The sequence below is a fragment of the Macaca fascicularis genome, chromosome 3 (genome assembly GCF_037993035.2).
Source record: "Macaca fascicularis isolate 582-1 chromosome 3, T2T-MFA8v1.1".
NCBI lineage: Eukaryota > Metazoa > Chordata > Mammalia > Primates > Cercopithecidae > Macaca > Macaca fascicularis.
This window is the reverse complement of record NC_088377.1, coordinates 9,012,692-9,035,025: the sequence shown is the minus strand read 5'-3', so window position 1 is coordinate 9,035,025 and position 22,334 is coordinate 9,012,692.

Below are 22,334 nucleotides of genomic sequence, written 5' to 3'. Positions count from 1 at the left end.
GAGATCCTTGAGCACCACATTAAGAAAGCTGGCTCCGGGTTATTTTTCTAGCAATCCACTGAATAATATTTAGGGAGGGTGGTACCTGATAGAAAAGGTCAGGCTGTAAGGCTGGTTAAGTCTTTGGAAGACATCTCAGATAGAGCTCCCCAGAGGCAGTGCGTGGGCAGGGTTCGGAAGCACAGAGGCAGCGCCTGGGCAGGGTTCTGAAGCACGTGGTTTTTAGAGGGCTGCTCTCAGGAGATGGAAGCACAGTGGAGCAGGGGACGATGCCGGGCAGGGCTGCAGTATCAGCTGCAGCCTGCTGCAGCCTGATCCTACTAAGAGATCTGAAGGGAGACCCCACCACAGAGCTGGTTCTGCCTATAGGAAAGGGTGTGGCATTCTGAACTTGGAATCAGTGTCACTGGCTGCAGGCTGAGGGAGGGGGATGGTGAGGGGGTGCATTGATGGCCAAGGCCAATGCTCCAGAGACAGGTCAGCTGTGAGCACTTGTCAGGCAGTGCCTGGGGGGAGGGTGCACTGCCTGGGCAAAGGGGCACCAACAACATCTAAGACAGTGCAGAGTACTTTTGTAAGTTCCCTGAGAAGCTCTAGCCTTTTGGGTTGCTTTAATTTAATGGTGGTTGCTTTAATTGAAAAAAAAATTATTTGTTCAGCATCTTCTGGGAACTAATACCCTTGATGACTATGTTATTATTATTATTATGTTTTTTTGCGGAATACTTTCTTTGCAGCTTCCACATTTGATTGCTAAATTTTTAGATTACTGTTTTGCAGTTAGTTTTATGCAAAATAATTACTTCTGTAGCATTCCAGATAGAAAAGAGACCTTCTTTTCACCAAAGCCTTAAAAGATATTTTCAAGTTGAATAAGATGGGCTTTGAATTGATGAAACCTCTACCTGAGAAGCCAACAATATACAGATGTAGACTCTTCCACATGGGACTTTGATGCATAGCTTTCCTGTCCATAACTCATAAGGAGTGAGGATGGGGAGGGGGAGCCAATCATGAAACCAGCATTTGGCTATTGTTAAAGAGAAATTATTCTGAGACTTATTAAAATGGTAAGGAACACTTTATCAAGACTATTGTAACTGGGGGAGACAGACTGAACTCAAATGCAAATACAGCAAGATTTAAGCCAAGAGCAGAGTGAGGGGGGTTGGCACCTGAAAAATTTCAAAGAGGAGATATCCAGGTAGGGGAGGGGATTCTTGCTAAATTGGCCCAATGGGATTCTTGCTAAAGGCACCCAGGGACCCAGACTTTAAGGGTGGCAGATCTTCCCTAAACTCGTCTAGCAAAATTCTTTGCTAAAACTGGGCTTGCAAGGACAGACAAGGAAGGCCAAGGCTGAAGACTAGTGGAGAAGATGGCTCCAAGGAGCCTGTCTAAGGTCTGGCCAAGGAGGGAGTCTTTATCACCATTGTACCCCACTGCAGACATCCCAAGAATCAGTCTCTGAACCTTGAAGCTTGGAAAGCAATGGGGCTAAAAATGAGTCATCACAAAGTTAGCTTTGCCTGGAGACCCTGGAAGTTTAATACAAGGCAGACAAAACCAAAATGAAGAGCAGCCCTGTAATCTTGAGGAAAAGCAAGACTCAGTCTTCAAGAATAGCAGAGATGCCATTATCATCTCCAGCATGATTCAAAACAGTGAGGCAGCAGGGAAGATGAAGAATGCAAGAGGCTGAAATTCCATGACATGACTGTTCAGGTGCTTAGGACTTTAATTTTAAAATTTCCCAGTTTTAACCCTGCGTTATGTTCTACTTTTAGGTGTTTAGTGAAGCAGCATTTACTTGTTAAGCGGAGCATGGGAGGGTTGATGGCAAAGGGGCGGCCTTGTCTTGCTGTGGGGGAGGAAACATGTTCCAAAGACCATGCAGCTCTGTTGAAAAATGCCAGGAAAGGCTCAACTTGAAACACCAAGAAAAATAATGTGTTTTAAATAATAGCCACCTCTTCCTCAAATCTATTTTTAAAAAAACAACAACACTGAAAACTCTATCTTTAATCTTCAATTCTCTGGAGAAATTATCCTCTCAGGTTGCATTAGCAAAGTAGCTTATACTGCACTTTGGCCATCAGAGTTAAGAGTCTGTGATGGGGTTGATTTGTTGCTGTCTGTCACCTCTCAGGCTAACAGGCATCATCAGCTCGGTTGTAGACACAAGGCTAGGCCTGGCCAAAAAATGCGGAATTTAATCACTGATGTTTCACAGTGATGCCTGTTACTCAGTGAAAGAAGGCAGTCTGAAAAGGCTACACGCTGTGTGATTTCAACTGCCTGCCACTCTGGAAAAGGCAAAACTTTGGAGACACTAAAGAGATCAGTAGTTTCCAGGGGTTGGGATAGAGAAAGGGATAGATAGGCAGAGCACAGAGGATTTCTGCAGCAGTGAAAATTCTCTAGGTGATACCGTAATGGTGGATCTATGTCATTATCCGTTTGTTCAAACCCACAGAATGTGCTGTGTGGGATAGTGATGGATCAGGTTGGGTTTTGTGTGATGGAGGCATGGAGAGCAGCAGACGCTCAGCAGTGACAACTCCTGGCTGTTGCAGTCTGTGACGCATGCCGACTTTACTATTTTTTAATGGCAAAAGAACGTGCTTTGGTTTTGTTTTAGGAGGAGAGGGATTGAAGGAACCGAGGGTGGCTGTGGGGGAGATTCAGAAACTCAAGGCTAGATGGGACTTGGCTGAATTTTGGAGTTCAAGAGGTTAACGGGACTGAGTTTAAGTAAATCTGTCCTCTCCACATTGCTTGAAATATGGTGGGGTGTGTGTGTTTGCGTGTGTGTGTGTGTGTGTTTGTGAATGTTAAAAAAATAATCAATGTAAAGTTTATCCATCATAACAAATGCACCCCTCTGGTGGGGGATGTTGGTAGTGGGGGAGGCTGTGCATGGGAGGGAGTGGAGGATATATGGGGAATCTCTGCATGTTTTGCTCAATTTGCCATGAACTTGAAACTGCTCTAAAAATTAAAGATCTATTTAAAAAATGTATGCAGTGCATTGTGTTAGTGGCACATGGGTTGGAAAGAGGGAATACTGGCCTTGGATTTAAGCCCATAGGAGATGTGCTTCCTTCCCATCCCCCATATTCTCACATATAGACTTAATTACTAGGCCTTTCTTTCTACTTGTACAATCGATTCTCATTATCCCAGTAGTTAAGTTGTATAACATTGCCAAAATAAGAAAACTGAATTAGTCAGTACTGAACTTTTGCTCCCAGGAGAAATCTAGGATTAGGTTCCTGTGAGCCTCTGGTCACAATATCTTTGTCAGCCAATCAATACATAACCTTGTTTTATGTGTGTTTCTGTTTAAAGACAACTTATTTATTACATATTGTTGATTAATTAACATGGAACTCACAGCCAATAGAACTATAACACATGCCTGAACTAAACTCATCTTAACACATGTATTTTCTCCACAAGTCACATCACAATCTTCTTGCACTTAGGAACCCCACACAACGCTTCAGCGCTGTGCTTGGGGCCATGTTAAAAAATGAAATCACTGACAAAAAGCACAAAAATGTGAAAAACATGGCATCAAACAGAGTGTGAAAAGAACACTTGTTTACGGTAGGAGAGCTGACAGAAGAAAACAGAACAATGCTTCACTGCAGCTCAGCTGGGAACATACGCTACGCCTGCTCAAATTTTGTTACCACCGAGAACATGCCCATAAATGACCACTAAAGCTCCCCGAGTGTTGATTTTGGAGTTTCAAATATATTTTATGAAGTAGACGACCTTGCAAATACTGAATGTGAGAATCATGAGGCTGGATCATATATGCTTTTGGTCCGGCCAAGGGCCCCATTGGTCCACCATTGCCATATCATGTTTTGACTGCTCCAGGGACCTTGCTGTGACTCTAGTTTGGAAGATCTGGAACATTTTGGGAGCTTGAGAATGAGAAGAGAACATAGTGTGGGGTTTATTTGGAGATGAGAGTGTTTTGTCTCCAGGTCACAGATTCACATCTCTTGGTGGACCACAGGAAGTAAACCAGCCCATAGCCTGCAAAGGTCGAGGCAGGCTTGCAGCTTGTGTTGGCACAAGTCCCTGCTCACTTCCCTCTTCAGTCATCACAAGCATCCAACTCAGAGGTATACCTCGTGTGCTTCTCTGAGCGTTCCTGCACCCTTATCCCTCCCTGACCCCCCTCTGCCCACCAATACTTTCCATTTCTTGAAGCCTGCTTCTGTATTGACCACTGGGGAAACTTCTTATATACTAGAGACCTCTGTCTTGCCTTGGCATGTGATCATGATTTACTTTATTCAGGTTCTGCTTATCCAGGGTGGCCAGGAAAGTTAATCTGTAATCCCAGCATTCCATCCCATCCTGCCTTTTGGAAAGATGTAAAATAAATGCACCAAAAATGAATGGAGGCTTTGAATAATATCATACCTTGACATGATACATTTCAATAAGCAGTTTTTTCATATATGTCCCATGCAATATATGAGGTGTACTTATGTTGAAAATGCTTCATTATTTACCTGAAATTTGAATTTAATTGGCTGTCCTGTGTTTTTGACTGCTAAATCCGGTGACCCTATCTCCTCAGAGCCTGCAGCGCACTGCCCAGTGCTGGAAGTGATGTGAGAATCAGGGAACTATTCTGCCAGTGAGCAGCTGTGAGGTCTTGGGAAAGTCACCACCCCTCTGGGCCTCAGCCCCCTCATCTGTGAAATGGACATGATTTCTAGTATTTGCAGCTATGACCTTTTCTGGAGAATCAGAGTTTGGGTCCCCATTTTAGGTTTCATATTCTCTTTCCCTAATTGGTAAGCTGGCAATTTATTTATAAGCTCCCCAAGAGAGCTTAAAGTGAATTCATGTATTTATTTATAAGTAAAACTTTTCTGTTGCTGAGGGAAAACCCACCCATCTGGGCCAAAATAACATGCTGCCTTGGCAGGAATATAAACCTGCTGGGAATCGTTGGAGCACTTTCTCCCTCACCTGCCCAACGGGCTCTGCTGCGCAGACGAAGAGCTTGTTCTCTGAGAAAACAAGGCAGCTGAGGGCAGGTCCGGGCTTTAAATCAGCCCTCTGAGGGGATAGGCTGCATTGCTGGGCCCCACGTCCACACCAGGTTGTGTTCCTGTGCACTGCAGAATGGCTTGTATGAGGTCATGGGGAACCAGGATGGCAACAACAAAAAATGGGTTCTCTGCCTCCAGGACAGGCAAGGCAAGACCAGGTGACAGCAGCCTCGTCTGCATTCTGGAGTTGGCAACCTCAGAGATGAGCCTGTGCTCTCCATGGGGTGGGCCGGTTGGGCCCTGGCAAAGACGTGGTCTGCACCTCTGTGTTTTAACAGAGCACCCACACCGGGGGGGCCGGGGGAGAGTGGAGCTTCAGAGTGGGAGAAGGTAAATGCTGTGACATGTTTGTTTCAGCAACGCCCCTTGGATAGCATTGCCCACCTGGTCTTATTCTCATCAGAGACCCATCTCTTCTGGGAAGATTTCTCAGCAGCTGTGGTCACCCAGAGCAGGTATTTCTCCGCAGGTGGAAAATCCACTTGGGGTTGGGGCTGGGCACTGCATCTGCCAAACCGTGGGCTCCAGGCTCCAGGCTCTGTTTGTGTTGGCCTTGAGCTGAGTTCCAATTGGGATTTGGAGACCACAGAATCTCCGCTGAGCGATGATTAGCAAATGCTCTCTGAGATCCCAAGTCTCTGGCTTGTCTTAGGCAGTGAACAGGTGGGATGGGAGTGTAAGCATGGCTCAGTGGTCCCCAGAAGTTTTATTTTGATGGAATACAGGTATCCATTGTTTTTTTATGTTGTTCTGTCTAAGAAATCTTTGACTTACTCTAAGACACAAAGATTTGAATTATGCAGGCAGCTCTGAGCTGTATTTTCAGTTAATTTTTGTGCATGGTACAAGGTACAAATTGTAGCTTTTGTTTTTACCTGTAGATTTCCAATTATTCCAGCACCATTTGGTGAAAAGATTATCCCTTCTTTCCTGAATTGCATTTGCACCTTCATCAAAAATCAGTTGTCTATTTCTGTGCAGACCTAAGTCTAGACTCTCTATTCTGCTTTTTTTTTAGATGGCTAAACACACAACAATACCACACTGTTTTTCTTACTGTAGTTTTATACTAATTCCTAAAATCACATAGCATGAACCTTTCAACTAAAGCAGAGAATTGAAGCCCTCAGGGCTAAACATCATCTGGCCCAGTACCCCATGGTCTTTAGAATGAAAAGCTGAAACTAGTTTTACATTTAAAGAAACAGAAACGTAAGAGAGGAAAGGCGCTGGCCCATGGAGCTAGTACATAATGAGGAAGCCAGCTCTCCTTCCTCACAAAGCCTTAGTAAAGCCCTTTCAATAATCAAATGATGATAAAAACAAAAGCTGCCATTTTTTTTTTTTGGCAGTTAAGGTGCTAGGCATTTTACACATAGTATTTCATGTAACCCTGCATGCGTTTCGGTGATGTAGCACTAGTATATGTGTTGCAGATGAGGAAATGGAGACACAGAGAGCTGAAGGGATGCAGGCAAAGGTATACAGCTACTGGGTGGCTGGGCTGAGACACAAATCCAGGTGGCTCAGGGCAAAGCCTGTGCTTCCTCTAAACCAGCAGTTTTCCAAGCGAGATCCCTGGACCCACAACATCAGCATCACCTGGAAGCTTGTGAGAAATCAAATTCTTACCCCCAGGTGATTCCGATGCAGACAAATACCTGAGAACTACGGATGGAACCGATCCATGCACTGCCTCTGCTAGCAGAGCAGCAGCTCTATGTTTAAATCCCAATGGACAAATAAACAATTGCAGGGACTCACGTTTGTGGAGGATGCGTGTGGATCTATGGTTCTCTCTTACGGCCACACTCCATGGCAATGACTTCAGAGGAGGGAGGAGTGGATGGCGAGGCCAGTATCACGTCTGCAGGCAGGTGAAGTGCACAAGCTGCAGGTGGGGAGGGGTGGTCAGAGCCCTGGGCAACTGATTTTACCTCTCTGCATCTTCTCTTTCCTCTACTGTAGAATAGGAATAAGAACAATGCTTACCTTCCAAAGGGACTGTAAGGATGGGTGAAACAAGTCAGGAAAAGGACTTAGCACAGGGTCTAGCCATAAAAATAAAGACTGCATCGAAGTTATTATGTAAGTCCATTTAGACACTTATTTCAAGAACTGACCACATAGAAGCCCCTGTGTTGGTTTTTTACTGACTCCCAGGCAGAGACCAATGGCCTGGCCATACACTCAGGAGAGAGGGCAGTGAAAACCCGGCCTATTAAAAGAATGCTCCCATGCAGCACAGCGCTATGGAAATTTGAGGGATGTATTCAGGGAGAACAAGTCAATGCCCATCAAAAGAACTCCCTTCCAGGTTCAGAAGGTGGCTGGAATCGACGAGAAGAGATCCCTGTGTGCTCCCTTGAGGTGGCCGCCTGTGTCCCTGAAATGAATGGATATGGGGACACTCAATGCAGCAGTGCAAAGACGGGCTGAATCTAGACATGTTGGTTTGGCACCCTCTCAGGAGTATAATGCCAGGAAGAACTACTTTGCTTGTCAACAAGGGAGACAGAGACTGCCACTGGCTATGGAGCAGATTCAGTACTGGGAGGGCCCTGAGCACAGCTGGCGAGTGGGACTGATGCTGGCTGTCCTGGGGGACTACAAATGGGTCTTGCCTGGAATAGACATGGACTCGGACTGGGCTTTGTTTACCTGGGGGAAAATGAAAACGCTCAGAGTGTCAAAAAAATCTGAACAGAAGATATTGCATGGATTTAGAAGGCCAACCATCATTTCTTCAGACCAGGCAATATACTGAACAGCCCCTAATGTCCAACAAAGGGCAGAGATATCGTCCTTAGAGTAACCGTTTGATAAAGGGATAGAAGGGGCAGTTGAAACACTGGTTGTCTAAAGCAACGGTCCCCAGCCTTTTTGGCACTGGGGACCAGTTTCCTGGAAGACAGTTTTATCATGCAGGGAGGGAGGATGGTTTCAGAATGATTCAAGCACATTCCATTGATTGTGCATCTTTTATTTCTATTATTATTGCATTATAATATGTAATAAAGTAATTACACAACTCACCATAATGTAGAATCAGTGGGAGCCCTGAGTTTGTTTTCCTGAAACTAGATGGCCCATCTGGGGTTGATGAGGGACAGTGACAGATCATCAGGCATAGACTCTCCTAAGGAGCACACAACCTAGCTCTCTTGCATGAGCAGTTCACAATAGGTTCCTGCTCCTACGAGAATCTAATGCTTCTGCTGATCTGATAGGAGGCAGAGCTCAGATGGTCATGTGAGCGATGGGGAGCAGTTGTAAATACAGATAAAGCTTCACACACTCAACCCACCACTCACCTCCTGCTCTACAGCCCAGTTCCTAACAGGCCAAGGACCAGTACCAAGTCTAAAACACGGGGAGATAAAACATGAAGGCTGCCTTGCACACCTTCACTAGTCTGTGCTCACACTGAACATGTGTGGGACTAAAGGAGTGTCCCTCCTAGATTTTTGTCTGTTTTCCTGGTTGGTCTGGGGAAGAGAGGCTGGGGAGGATGCTGGGATGACCTTGCAATTCTTGCCATGGGAGGAATACACTGGTAAAACAACTATGTAATTTTTTTTCTTTCTTTCCCAAATCACCTCAGAAAAATGTCTTGTTTTTTTGTTTTTTGTTTTGTTTTGTTTTGTTGTTGTTTTCTCTCCCTTACCTGATGCAGTGGTCCTAGAACCAGAGCTGCAACTGCAAGTTCTGGAAGCAGGAATGATTGCTAAGCAAGAAACCATCATTGTGTTTTTAAACTTTGTCAGAATTCCTAACAATTCTGGGAGTGGACTGTGTCTTTACCCCATCTGGCAAAACCGGGGTTAGGACTAAATACAATGAACATACACGTGCATGTATCTTTATAATAGAATGATTTCTGTTCCTTTGGGTATATACCCAGTAATGGGATTGCTGGGTCAAATGGTATTTCTGCCTCTAGGTCTTTGGGGAATCGCCACACCGTCTTCCACAATGGCTGATGAAGGAACGGAAGACTAACGCCGCATGTTCTCGCTTACAAGTGGGAGCTGAATGATGAGAACACATGGACGCATGCGCGGGGAACCACACACGCTGGGGGCTGTTACGGGTGCGGTGGGGGAAGGGAGAGCATCAGAAACAACGGCTAGTGGATGCTGGGCTTAATACCTAGGTGATGGGATGATCTGTGCAGCAAACCATCATGGCACACGTTTACCTATGTAACAAACCTGTACATCCTGCACATGTACCCTGAACTTAAAACTTGAAGAGAAAAAAAAGAATAAATACAAATATATTCCCTGGTGGTAGAAGTGGCTCACTAGTTTGGAACCGGTGTAACCCAGTCCAGAATGAATGGGAACAGACTGAGGCAGAGGCACTCACTAGGCTGATAGTGCTACCAGCGATCTGGACCAGCACAGTGGCTGAAGTTAATGTCCCTTTCAAAGGTGGAAAAGTTTCGTAAAAGTAAATGACAAATGGAAAAAAAAGAAAGAATAATAGCTGAGGGTAAGAAATGAATAAATATGTTATAGATTGAGGGAAATCCAATAGTACATTAACAACCCTTTTAAAGAATCTCAGAGCAAGAGATGACATCATTGGCCAGTTCAGTTATTCCAGGTGCCTGAAAGGGCGAAGCCGTGCATTTACTGAGACCCCTCCTGCTTTTGGGAACTGACAAGTTTCCTGAAGCACCCACGGAGGGCATGGAGGCTCCATGTCCCTTCCCCCATACCTTGTCCTACACATCTGGATCCTTTGCAATATCCTTTATAATCAACTAGTATGTTGAAAAAAAAATACCACTGACCACAGGCTGCTGGCCTCCCATGGAGTACCTGGTGTAGGCTTGGGTATCTCTACCTGGTAGAACTGCCAGATGAAATACAGAGACCTAGCTACATTTGAATTTTAGAAAAATAATTCTTTTTTGTATGTCTCATGCAATATGTGGGACAAACACTAAATTTTTTGTTGTTGATATCTGAAACTTAAATGTAACTGAACTCCCTTTTTATTTGGTAAATCTGGCAACTCTACTGCCTGGACAGCAGAGGCCCTTTGAGCAGGAGGAATTGGCTCCTGGTAGTAGAGGAAGGACTCTGGTCCCCAGTGTAAACCTGTCTGTTTGCTTTCAGGATGCGGGTTCAGAAACCTTTAATGCTGCCTATAAAGATTCAGCATGGCCAGGGACTTGCAGAAGGACTCTCACCTGGTTCCACGTCGATACATTTCAGCCACATGTAATCAAACAGAGAGAAATGGAAAAGAACAGGGCGGTTAAGGGACCTGTTAAAAGTGACTACAATTTGGCCCACTCCACTTGAAAAACAAAAGCAGAGAAACAAGCTGCTTTGTTCCAGGATACAAACGAAAAAAGCCGAAAAACCAAAACACCACCAAAAAACAAAGCCACAGACACATTTCACCAGAAGTGTATTTATTTACCTCTCTGAAATGTCTTTCTTAATATATGGCTGGATGTTCTGTTTTATAAATCTGTAATTACAAGTAACTGGTGTTGCAATGATTATAAATTTGCAGTATATTTATTTGGGAATTAAATGGCATTAATTGGAGGGTGGAACAGTGACTACGACTTAATTAACCTGATACTATGGGCTCTGGTTAAAAATCCACCACTATCAGGTAAGTGTGTGTTCCAGGAACAGTGGAGCTTCCACATTTAAAGGCTGTAAATTATTGATGGCAGTAGTCAGTGCTTCTGACAAGCAGTAAACTGGGAGACTGAGTGCTGGAAAGTTGGAACACATTTGATCCATGTAGGTGGAAATGTGCAGGGTAAAAATAGAGTTGTGGCAAATGCTTTTCCAGATCCATCAGACCGCCAGGGAGCGAGATCTTTTGCCAGCTCTCTCCACCTCTGCTGGTATCCACTCTCCATCTCTTCCCTTCAGACCTCTACCCTGTGTCCACAGTCTGGTCATCAGTTCTCTTCTGTGGTCAAAAGGAGGCTGGATGGGAAGAAAGAAACCAGGCTGGAGAATGAAATGGGCATCTGAGCAGAAGGTGGAATTGAAAATTCACAAAGAGAAGCTTGCACTTCATCCTCATCTGTTCTCTTCCCTCCCTATTCAACTGGGGATTGTGTTTTTAATGCTGATTTCTTTCCTCCTCACTGGAATTGTCTTATGTAATCCTAGCTAGTGGAGTAGCTGAACTTAATTTGATGGAATAAAAAGAAATGTGCCTTTGTTTTCTTAAAAAGAATGAATGTTTGCCATTTCATATTCATGAAAACAATAAACCAGGCTTTACTGGGGAGAGAACTAGAGGGGGGAGCAGCAGATGCCCGGAAAAAAAAGGGCATAATATTTATAACACTGTGAATGAAGCATTAAAAAATGGGCAAATTAAAGCAATCCCTCAGCAGATGGGGCATATGTATTGCTAGAAACTCATGTGCACATGTTCCAGCCTCATCTATGGAACTGCACTGAATGTCAAGCTACTTGGTGATAGGGGAATTTGATTTAAAGCGTATGTTTTTAAAGGAATTGTCGTATGTGCCCATGTGTGAGTAAAACACAAGTGAGGAAACCCTGAAGCTTCTCACTTCTGGAAGCCTTTTAATCAGAAAATGCTCTCCTATGCCTGCCACATAGGGAGTATCATAGGACAGGATGCTATGACATTCTATTTTAAAATGTAATGTGGGTTACCCAGCAATTTCACTCCTAGGTATTTACCCAGATCAATGAAGCACAAGTCCAGCAAAAGACTTCTTTGAGAATTTAATAATTGCCAATCCTTACCCCCTCTTAAAAAAATAAAATCAACTCAAACAGACATCAATTGTAGAATGGATAAACAAATTGTATATGTTGGAATATTACTCAGCAACAAAAAGAAACAAACTGTTGATACAATGGAAGACATGATCGAATCTTTAAAACGTTAAGCTGTGGCTGGATGTGGTGGCTCCCAGCACTTTGGGAGGATGAGGCGGGTGGATCACCTGAGGTCAGGAGTTCGAGACCAGCCTGACCAACATGGCGAAACCCTATCTCTACTAAAAACACAAAATTCGCTGGGCGTGGTGGCACATGCCTATAATCCCAGTTACTTGGGAGGCTGAGGCAGGAGAATTGCTTGAACCTGGGAGGCAGACGTTGCACTGAGCTGAGATCACACCATTGCAGCCCAGCCTGGGCAACAAGAGCAAAACTCTGTCTGAAAAACAAAACAGAACAAATAATAATAAAAAAAAAAACCCCATTACGCTGAGCAAGTGAAGCCAGATATGTCAAATAAAAACAAATCTGGACTCACTGCAGACACTTTATATAAAAGGATTATTGCAGTGGGGGTGGGGAGGGTATTGCCATGGAGAAAACATTGTATCTATAATGTGGACACTTATCTCAAAGGTTAGGCAAGCAGCATTTTTCTCTTACAGAGAGGAGTGAACAAGGCTAGGAAGAACTGAGTGAGGGGAAGTAGGGTGAAAACGTTTTACCTGAAGCTAGTTTCTTCTCTGGAGGAGTTGTCTGCAGGCTTTGGCTGAGGGTAACCAAATCTTAATCTTTGTCTAACAGGTATTTTGTTCCATTTCATCAGTGGCAACAAGGAGATCAGTCAATCATTTATGAGGCAAAGAATGGGAAGGCGGAGGGTCTGGGTCTGGTCTTGTCCTAAGTAACACAGAACATCATGAACTGTAGCTAAGTCTTGTAGGAAATGGTGTTTTCCAGAGCATGAAAGGGTGGGGGAATTCTTTTAACCGTTGCTGTTTTTTTCAGGAGCCCAGGTTCAGCTAAAATTCAACCTTGTCACATTACAAAGTACATTGCCATATGATTATATGAAATATTAAAAAAAAAAAAGATGAAACTAAGATATCGTGAAAGAAAGCAGATGATGACTGCCCGAGGCCATCCAAGGAATGGGGACTGACTGCAAAAGGGCACAGGGAAACTACTGGGGGTGGCCGGAATGTTCAAAATCTTGATTGTGGATGTCTTAGTCCATTCAGGTGGTTATAACAGAATACTGTACATCGAGTGGTTTGTACACAACAGAAACTTACCTCCCACAGCTCTGGAGACTGGGACACCCAAGATCAAGATGCTGTCAAAGTCAGTGTCTGGTGAGGGCCTGATTCCAGGTTCATAGACTGCACCTATTCACTGTGATCTCACCTGGTGAGAGGGACAAGAGAGCTTCCTGGAGTCTCTTCTTATAAGGGCACTAATCCCACTCAGGAGGGCTCCACCCTCATGACCTAAGAACCTCCCACCTCCTAATATTATCACCTTGGGGGTTAGGATTTCAACATATACATTTAAAGGGAACACAAATATTCAAACCATAGCATTGGTGATGGTTGCACTGTATATACATGTCCCACAATTTATGGAACCACACATTTAAAATGGGTGTATTTTATTGTATGTGAAATATACCTCAAATGAATATATTTTAGCAAATGTCAAGTGGGTAGATCATACTAGCCATGAGCTCAGGCATAGAAGCTGGGCAGGTGTGAACTTGACAAGCACAAATCCATCACTTATGAACTGTGAGAGAGATATTAGGCAATTGCTTATCCTCACTAAACATCACTTTCTCCATTAGTGCCAACCTCTAAGACTGATTAGAGCTTTAAAGGCATGCACCTAGTAAGAACCCAATAATCTTAGCTATTATTGCTGCTACAATCATTACTGTGTGTTTCTCTTCTCATGCGTCTCTTGGGCAATGTGATACAGTGGAGAGAAAACAAGATTTCAAGGCAGAATATTTGGGCTTCAGGTTCCTTCGGCTCATTGTCTTCAGCAGGAAAATATAATCATCACAGCTCAGCTGTGTTACAGTGTAGTTATGAAAATCAAATGTGAAAGTGGATGTGGAAGTATTGATAAACTAAAGCAACCTCACAAGTGGAAACAAACTAATACATGGGATTAAGCATAAGTTCCTTTCCTTTTTTTTTTTTTTTTTTAACTTATTCCCGTGTATTTTCTGATGTATTTTTCACAAGGAATATGGATTCTTCTTAGAATCAGGGAAAAAGTAATTTTCGTTTCAGTAAAAGATGCTGTAGGCCTGGAGTAAGTACTTAGATATTTACTTGAAAAATAGGTCCATAAGTAGAGGTGAAGATATAATTTATCTTCCATGGAGATCACTTTTGAAAGTGAAAGAGTATGCTATCGCTAATTACACCAAGGAAAGTGGCATACACTGAAATGATCTGGGGAAAACTGAGATAATTGGTCATCTCTATATAAGGGACATGTAAGCTGATATTCATTCACAGATGCCTCTTAAAAATAAATAAGGTACCACTTGAGGAAAGAGGGGAGTGGGAGGATGAAGAAGTTGGTGAATGGGTACAAAAATATAGCTAGATAGAAGGAATAAGTTCTAGTATTTGATAGAAAAGTAGGGAAATTATAGTTAACAGTAATTTATTACATATTTCAAAATAGGTGAAGAGGAGAATTGAAATGTTCCCAACACAAAGAAATGATAAATGTTTCAGGCGCTGACTATCCCAATTACCCTGATTTGGTCCATACACATTGTATACGTGTAACAAACTATGACATGTAGTCCCAAAATATGTGTAACTATGATGCTATCAATAAAAAATGAGATATCTGACATCACTGGATCTGAAAATTAAGAAAACGTGGTCTTGCCTTTGGACCTGAGAGCTCAGGTCAGTAACACCTGCTTACTGAAGGTGGAGACTTTCCAAAGGCTGGGAGCATAGTCCCCTGACTGTCCCCCTGGAGAAACTCATACCTCCTAGGGGACTCCCTTCCTATGAATAGATGAGGCTTGGGGTCCTCCTTCCATAGAAGAAGGAGGTTCTTCTGTGGAAGTAAAGAAATCAAAAAGTGTGGATAATTCCATGTGTTTCTTTAGCTGTTAAAGAAATTCAAGTATTCTACTTTAGACTGTTGACTAAAGGTTATTGTTTAAAAAACCTTAAAGCTGTTTTGCATTTTGATCATCATATTAAAGACTAGTTGAACAAAGATCATCAATGGATGCCAAATCTATGGAAGAAACTTGCATGTTCTAAAAATGTCTCCCGACCAGGCACGGTGGCTCACACCTGTAATCCCAGCACTCTGGGAGGCCGAGGTGGGCGGATCACGAGGTCAGGAGTTCAAGACCAGCCTGACCAGCCTGGTGAAACCCCGCCTCTACTAAAAAAATAAATACAAAAATTAGCCAGGCATGGTGGCGCTAATCCCAGCTACTCCAGAGGCTGAGGCAGGAGAATTGCTTGTACCCAGGAAGTGGAGGTTGCAGTGAGTCAAGATTGTGCCACTGCACTTCAGGCTGGGCAACAGAATGAGACTCCATCTCAAAAAAAAAAACCTCTCCCTATTGATCACTAAGTAAAAACAAGGGTAAAAATTGTCAGTGCACAGTGGAGGTTCTACACAATTCTTTGCCCCAGAGACCAAAATGAACATCCTCATTGAACTGCCGTGGACACTGTGGCCTCTGATGTGATGCCCTGAGAAGGACAAATCTTCCCCATGTAGATCTCCAGTCAGGGAGGTAGTACCCGAATCCAAGCACAAGGAAACATCAGAGACCACTTTGAGCCACTCTTTAGAAAATGAATGGCCTATAGTCTCCAAAAATGTCAATGTCATACTACAGAGAGGCTGAGGAAATATTCCAGATTAAAAAGCCTGGGGACATAATAAATACATGCTATTCATGATCTTAAACTGGATCTTAAACTGGAGGCTAAACTTCTACAGAGGGCATTTTTTGACAATTGACAAATTGGAATACAGTCTGTATTTAGACAACAGATTTGATCAATGTTAAATTTCTTGAATTGCTACCTATGGTTTTCTTTTTTATTTTTGCTTTATTTTATTTTATTTATTGATTTATTTTTTAGTTTTCCTTTTTTTATTATACTTTAAGTTCCGGGGAACACGTGCAGAATGTGCAGTTTTGTATAGGTATACATGTGCCATGGTGGTTTGCTGCACCCATCAATCCATCACCTACATTAGATATTTCTCCTAATGCTATCCCTCCCCTAGCCTCCCACCCCCAGATAGGCCCCAGTGTGTGATGTTCCCCTCCCTGTGTCCATGTGTTCTCATTGTTCAACTCCCACTTATGAATGAGAACGTGCAGTGTTTGGTTTTCTGTTCTTGTGTTAGTTTGCTGAGGTTGATGGTTCACAAAAAAGCAATGGGAAAAGGATTCCCTATTTAATAAATGGTGTTGGGAAAACTGGCTAGCCAAATGCAGAAAACTGAAACTGGATCCCTTCCTCACACCTTATACAAAAATTAACTCAAGATGGATTAAAGACTTAAATGTAAGACCTAAAACGATAAAAATCCTAGAAGAAAACTAGGCCAGGCATGGTGGCTCATGCCTGGAATCCTAGCACTTTGGGAGGCCGAGGCAGGCAGATCATGAGGTCAGGAGATCGAGACCATCCTGGCTAACACGGTGAAACCCCGTCTCTACTAAAAGTACAAAAAATTAGCCAGGCATGGTGGCGGGCGCCTGTAGTCCCAGCTACTTGGGAGGCTGACGCAGGAGAATGGCATGAACCCAGGAGGTGGAGCTTGCAGTGAGCTGAGATCGCGCCACCACACTCCAGCCTGGGTGACAGACTCCATTTCAAAGAAAAAAAAAAAAAAAAACTCCGTTTCAAAAAAAAAAAATTCTCTTTAAAAAAAATTTAAAGAGAATATCCTTGTTCTTAGTAAATATGCCTTGAAGTATTAAAAAGTAAAGAGGCATGATGTATGAAATTTACTCTCAAAAGTTTCAGAGAAAACAAATTATGTGTGTGTGCATGTGTGTGTATACACAGTCATTTACCAACAGACTTTGAGGGAGAGAGAATATGAAAAATAAATGTGGCCAAATATTAAATATTGATAAATCTGAGTAAAATCTACATGGGAGTAGTTTGTATTATTTTTGCAACATTTTTTTTGTAAGTTCAAAATTACTGTGAAGTCAAAAGATTTTAAAAATTGAGGAAAGAGGCTACTAAGTAGTGATAAGTGAATGATGACCGGAAGCTTAGAGACCTCAGACTCTGATTAAATCCCTAGATGAGGCCGGGAACGGTGGCCCATGCCTGTAATCCTAGCACTTTGGAAGGCTGAGGCAGGTGGATCACCTGAGGTCTGAAGTTTGAGACCAGCCTGGCCAACATGGCGAAACCCTGCCTCTACTAAAAAATACACAGATTAGCCTGGCATGGTGGTGTGTGTCTGTATTCCCAGCTACTCAGGAGGCTGAGGCAAGAGAATTGCTTGAATCTGGGAAGTGGAGGTTGCAGTGAGCCAAGATCATACCATTGCACCCCAGCCTGAGTGACAGAATGAAACTCCATCAAAAAAAAAAAAAAAAAGCCCCAGATGACAATGGTGTTGCTATGGGGATAAGCTGGGTCCAGAGATGCTCACATGTGGTTTAGGGGGACAAAGGAAACATGAGGATATCCGTTTCGCTTTGGGTGTTGTGATTTGGACTATGGAGGCTCCAATGGGGCAGGTGGCATGAGAAAGTATTGGTAAAATCTGACTGTTCTTGAAATCGAGCTCTTTGGAAGATTGTGATAACCAAGTGAGAGGTCATTGCTCCACCAAATTTGAGTGCTTACAGTTGATCACATGAAATTAAAATGCCCAATTATGATTACTAAGGAAGGGATCCTATATTGCTGGAATTATTTCCCCAAAGTCAAGCGCCAATGCCAGGGTCAGATGAGCACTGAACACCAGAAGACTTCCTACCCAAAGCATTTGCTGAGCTACTAGGCATCCAGTTGGTCAAGAGGACAATAAGCTAAACGGATAGTAGCAATCAAGCCTCTATCCTCTTACTATGACAGTGTGAGCAAGAGGCAGAAAAAGAGGTGACAACCCCGCAGTGTTCCATTTCCCCCAGAGAGCGGTGCCAGGTGAAGGTCAGCATGGACCTGGGCAATAGGAAACTGCAGAGGAGTCCCAGTCTAAGGACTGCTGCCGCTTTATGGACACAGAGGCTGGGGAGAGAAGGGGGACAAGGACGTTCTTTAGCCACAGACCCTGATAAGGAGGTCTTGGTAGAGGACCCTGGACTAGGAGTGCATATATGTGCATGAGTTGGGCTGGCCAGGCAGGGCCCAAGTCCCTGACTGCACCTCCCTCCGGGGACTGTAATACACTTGCTGTGCACCAAGACTGCTGTGGGGAGGGCAATTTCCCTGGAGAGGCCTGCAAGACAAAGCCTTGTCACTGCCTGTGGTTGGACCTGAAACATCGCACGTGGGATTTGGGCCTGGAGCTGGACTTCTTACAATTTTCGAGTAAGAAAACCTGGGCTGAGTTGGAGATTGCCCTCCTTCAGGTGCAGTGAGCTGAGCTTTCTTCCGGTGGGCACCCGCTTGGGATCTGGGACTGCCGTTGGAATGCTCCCAGCCATATTTTCCCAGTCGCTGAAAGCAGGCTGCCCTTGCTGCCCGGGTCGGGTGGGGTGGGGGTTGCCTGCAGGTGCCTTGTTAGCACGTCAGCAGGCTGCTGGCTGCGCGCACCTCCTGGCTTTATTTTCCTCCTCTGCCGCTTTCAGCAGGGCATAGCTGGTCGTGACCCTTCAGGAAACCTGGCGTGGGTGTGCACTTCCTGAGCTGTTTAGCACCACTGCTCAGAACCCCTGGAGTTGAGACCACCACCTGCTCTTGTGCGTTAGAGCGCTCAGAGAGAGGGTTCCAAGGCCCAGTGCGGGTGGAAGGTGAAGATCCCAGCTTGGTAAAGCAGAGCTGCACACCCCGAGCATTTTCAGGATATATTTTTAATTCACTCCATCACCTGTCAGCCAGTGAAGGGAAGGCGGAGCCCAGCAGAGGGCAGAGGGAGAAACGTGATTTTAGAAATCATAAGGGTGGTGGGCAAGATCCACAAAAGGGCACAGGCCAGTTGTTGCTTTCGAGAGGAGGAAGGATGTCCTTGGGTGACTATTAAAATGCATTACACAATTAAAATATGGGGGCACAGATGGCCTATGTTAAAATTAGATTATCAATACTGCTTAGCAGCCTTGGAACCTCAGGCAAGGCACTGAAGCAGTTAGGGTTTCCTCTTCTGCAATTGAGTGATTTTAACTGTATCTCTCATAGGATTGTTGAGAGGATTAAAAGAGATGATGCTTATAAAAACATGAGACTGCTTGGACCTATTCTGAATGCTTAATGAGCTCTAGCTGTGAAAATATGTGTCTACATACATATTTAATAAGCACACGCACGCGCGTGCACACACACACACGCACACAGAGGAATGCTGTACTCTGTCATGTGGTGACCAACGGAACAAACCCTCCCTTCCCCATTCCCCCACTGCCCACTGCAGCTGAACTGGGCCCGGGGTCTTGACTCTTCACAGGCTTCCCCTCTCACTGGCTTCTCTTCTTGCCGCTTTTCTTTTCTCTTTGTCTTCTTTGTAGGTTTCTCAAATGTCCCTTTTTCTCTTTGGTTCTTTTCTCACGTTGACCTCTTGCCTCCTTGGTGTCTACATTTATTCACTGAAGAGTCTAACAGAAGTTAAGAAAAAAACTAGTTTGTAACCTGAAAGCTCCTCTCTACTGCTAGAAACACCTGCCCTTGTTCAAATACAGCAAAGAGACGGATCACATGGAAGACAGGAGTTGGAAAAGGGTTTTCTAGTTCACTTTTTGCTGGTGACTCGAGATCCTCACATCAATTCATTGATGAAAAGAGAAGGAAGCATTAGCAGAAAGGCATGAGGGGTGCTGCTCTCCACCCGAGAGGATTCAGGCATGTTCCACAGCCCTCATTGGGATGCACAGGCCTTGGCGCTGCCTTGTCCATACCCCAGGTGTGGGAGGCTGAAGTGACTTCCTTTCGCTCAGTTCCAGCAAGGTCAGCTCTAAGGCATTTTCTCCAGTCTCTCTTGCTGCACTGGGGAATTCTGAGCCCAGAGAAATGTTTCCACTTCCGGTAAATTTATGGAGAACTTGGTCCCATATGATAAGAAATGGAGCCTATTATAAGTTGATACTAACAAAAATGGGAGATTTTGTTGTTTTGTAGGAAATGTTTGCAAGTCTAATGTCAGAATGTTCTGTGAGTGTTGCAATGTAGTGGAATAATGCACCCACATGCTTCTTGTATTTTTTTCCCTCATGACAAGTATGACATAAGATGCACTTAAATAAATCTGTGGATTTATTTGGAGAAAACATCCCACATGCTTATTTATATAAACCATAAATAGGAAGACAGAAAGCAGAAAGAAAGGAGACATGAAAGAAACCCTTATGACCCTTTGAATTCCAGTAACTCACTTCATGCATAAAAGGGAACTTATTTTTATTATTTTCTTCTATTCTTCTTCTTTCATTATTCTGAAACATTGATGACAAAGAGGCCAATTTGACGGAATTTACTATAGTATAGAAATTAAAAATCTCCTAAATGTCTTTCTTCTCTATTTCCTCAGTCACCACCATGGTTAAAGAGCTAATTTTGGAGTTGACGGAATATGACATTTAGTTCAAAATGGTACTTTGGGCATCCACAATTCTTGTTGTTGCTGTAGAAAACCAAGTGCAACACCCATTATTCACAGCACTATGCAAGGAAACCAATTATTCTGCAGAGTATAAACCCATGCTCAATGTCTTCATAGGAATGTCATTTCGCATCTAGTGATTTTCCAATGCAGCCATGTTAACGTCAAAGGCTTATGTTTGGGAATGTGTTTGAGGCATCGCAGCTATCATTTTCTTGAAAGTGCTGGTATTTTTTTCCATCGCCTTACTTAAAGCATGTTCCAGAGCCCTGCTCATAATTTTTGACTTCCTGAGTGTCTTCTCTGAAACTGACCCGTTCTTCACACATTTACTGTGCACATGGTAGCTGATCAATTGGGACTTTACTGAATGGCCGGGATGGGAAAGTCCAGCACCCCATGTGCTAGGGTGACTTTCCAGACACTAAATATCTGCTCAGGAGCCAATCAGCTGTAGCCAGAAGTTGGGAGGGCATCCTGCATCTCTCAGCCCTCCCCACCAAGTCCTGTTGTCCTTAATATGGATGACACCTGCGTGTACTGGGGACATGGGACTGGGTGGGACAAGGAGGGCAGGTTTGAACTCAAGTCTAAATAGCTGGTCTGGAAGGAAGTATGACAACTCTGTGTTAACCTTTTTACATTTATATTTATTACTCAAAAACCTTATGAGTAAGTTTTTGCTATTACAATAAGAAGACTTCAGACAAACCCAAGATGGAGAACCAGGTAATACAGAGGGCTGGAAGAACCGGGCAAGAGACTGGGGCAGCCCACAGGAGGGATGATGCTACTTTCAACTCTGCATCCTCTGGGATCGCGAGCAAAAGGGTCGGAGAACCGCTAGGGAGAAGGTGTGAGTGATGAGGCCCTGGCGGTGAGCTCCAATTCCAGGGCTGGGGTGGTCCATTGTAGGCGGCTCCTGGGATGGGCTAGGGGCTGCTTCCAACAGAGCCCTTGACCGATGCAAGTGTAGGTGGTAAAATCAGCAGCCAATTGGCTCACCCAAGGAGCAGCTACAATTCCAAGGTTGTGCACACACCCTCAGGGGGTGGTGGGCATAGAACTTCCCAGGCCTTCTCTGCACCTCTAACAGTTATGCTATCAATACTATTTGAAAAGGATGACCCAACTCCTTTCTGATCAAGATACAATATTTCTAAATATTGGGTTTGTGTGTTTTTTAATTTCTGCACTGTCTAGGGAAGGGATGATGTGCTTGCAGCATGGCATCCCCATTCTTCCAGTCAACCGAATGGCATCAGTAAGTGGTGATGTCACTCTAACTGACCCTCAGAGTCCTTCTCAGCATAAAGCTGGGCAGCCCCTTCCTGTTGGTTGTAATAAAATCCACTTGCCACTTGCTGGCCTAGAGAATGTAATAATATGATTTCAATAGCTAGATGCCGACCTTTCCAAAACGTTGGCTTACAACAGCTTCTTGGATTACAGTATTTTAACAGTAACTTGTCAGTAGATATTTTATCACTGATGTGGGCATAGTTTGTTGCAGCCTACTATACTACTATTACTGCTGGTATTTTTTCTCAGAACACCCTTTGTTTCCATAGCAGTTCTCATTTTCCACGTGACAAAGGCCATGGAGCTGGCCGTGTGTGTACAACACAGGTCAGAGAGCTCCCGTTTTGCTTTGGTGAGTGTAGATGGGATGGTCCACTTCACCCTGAGGCCTTTCTCCAGTGTTACG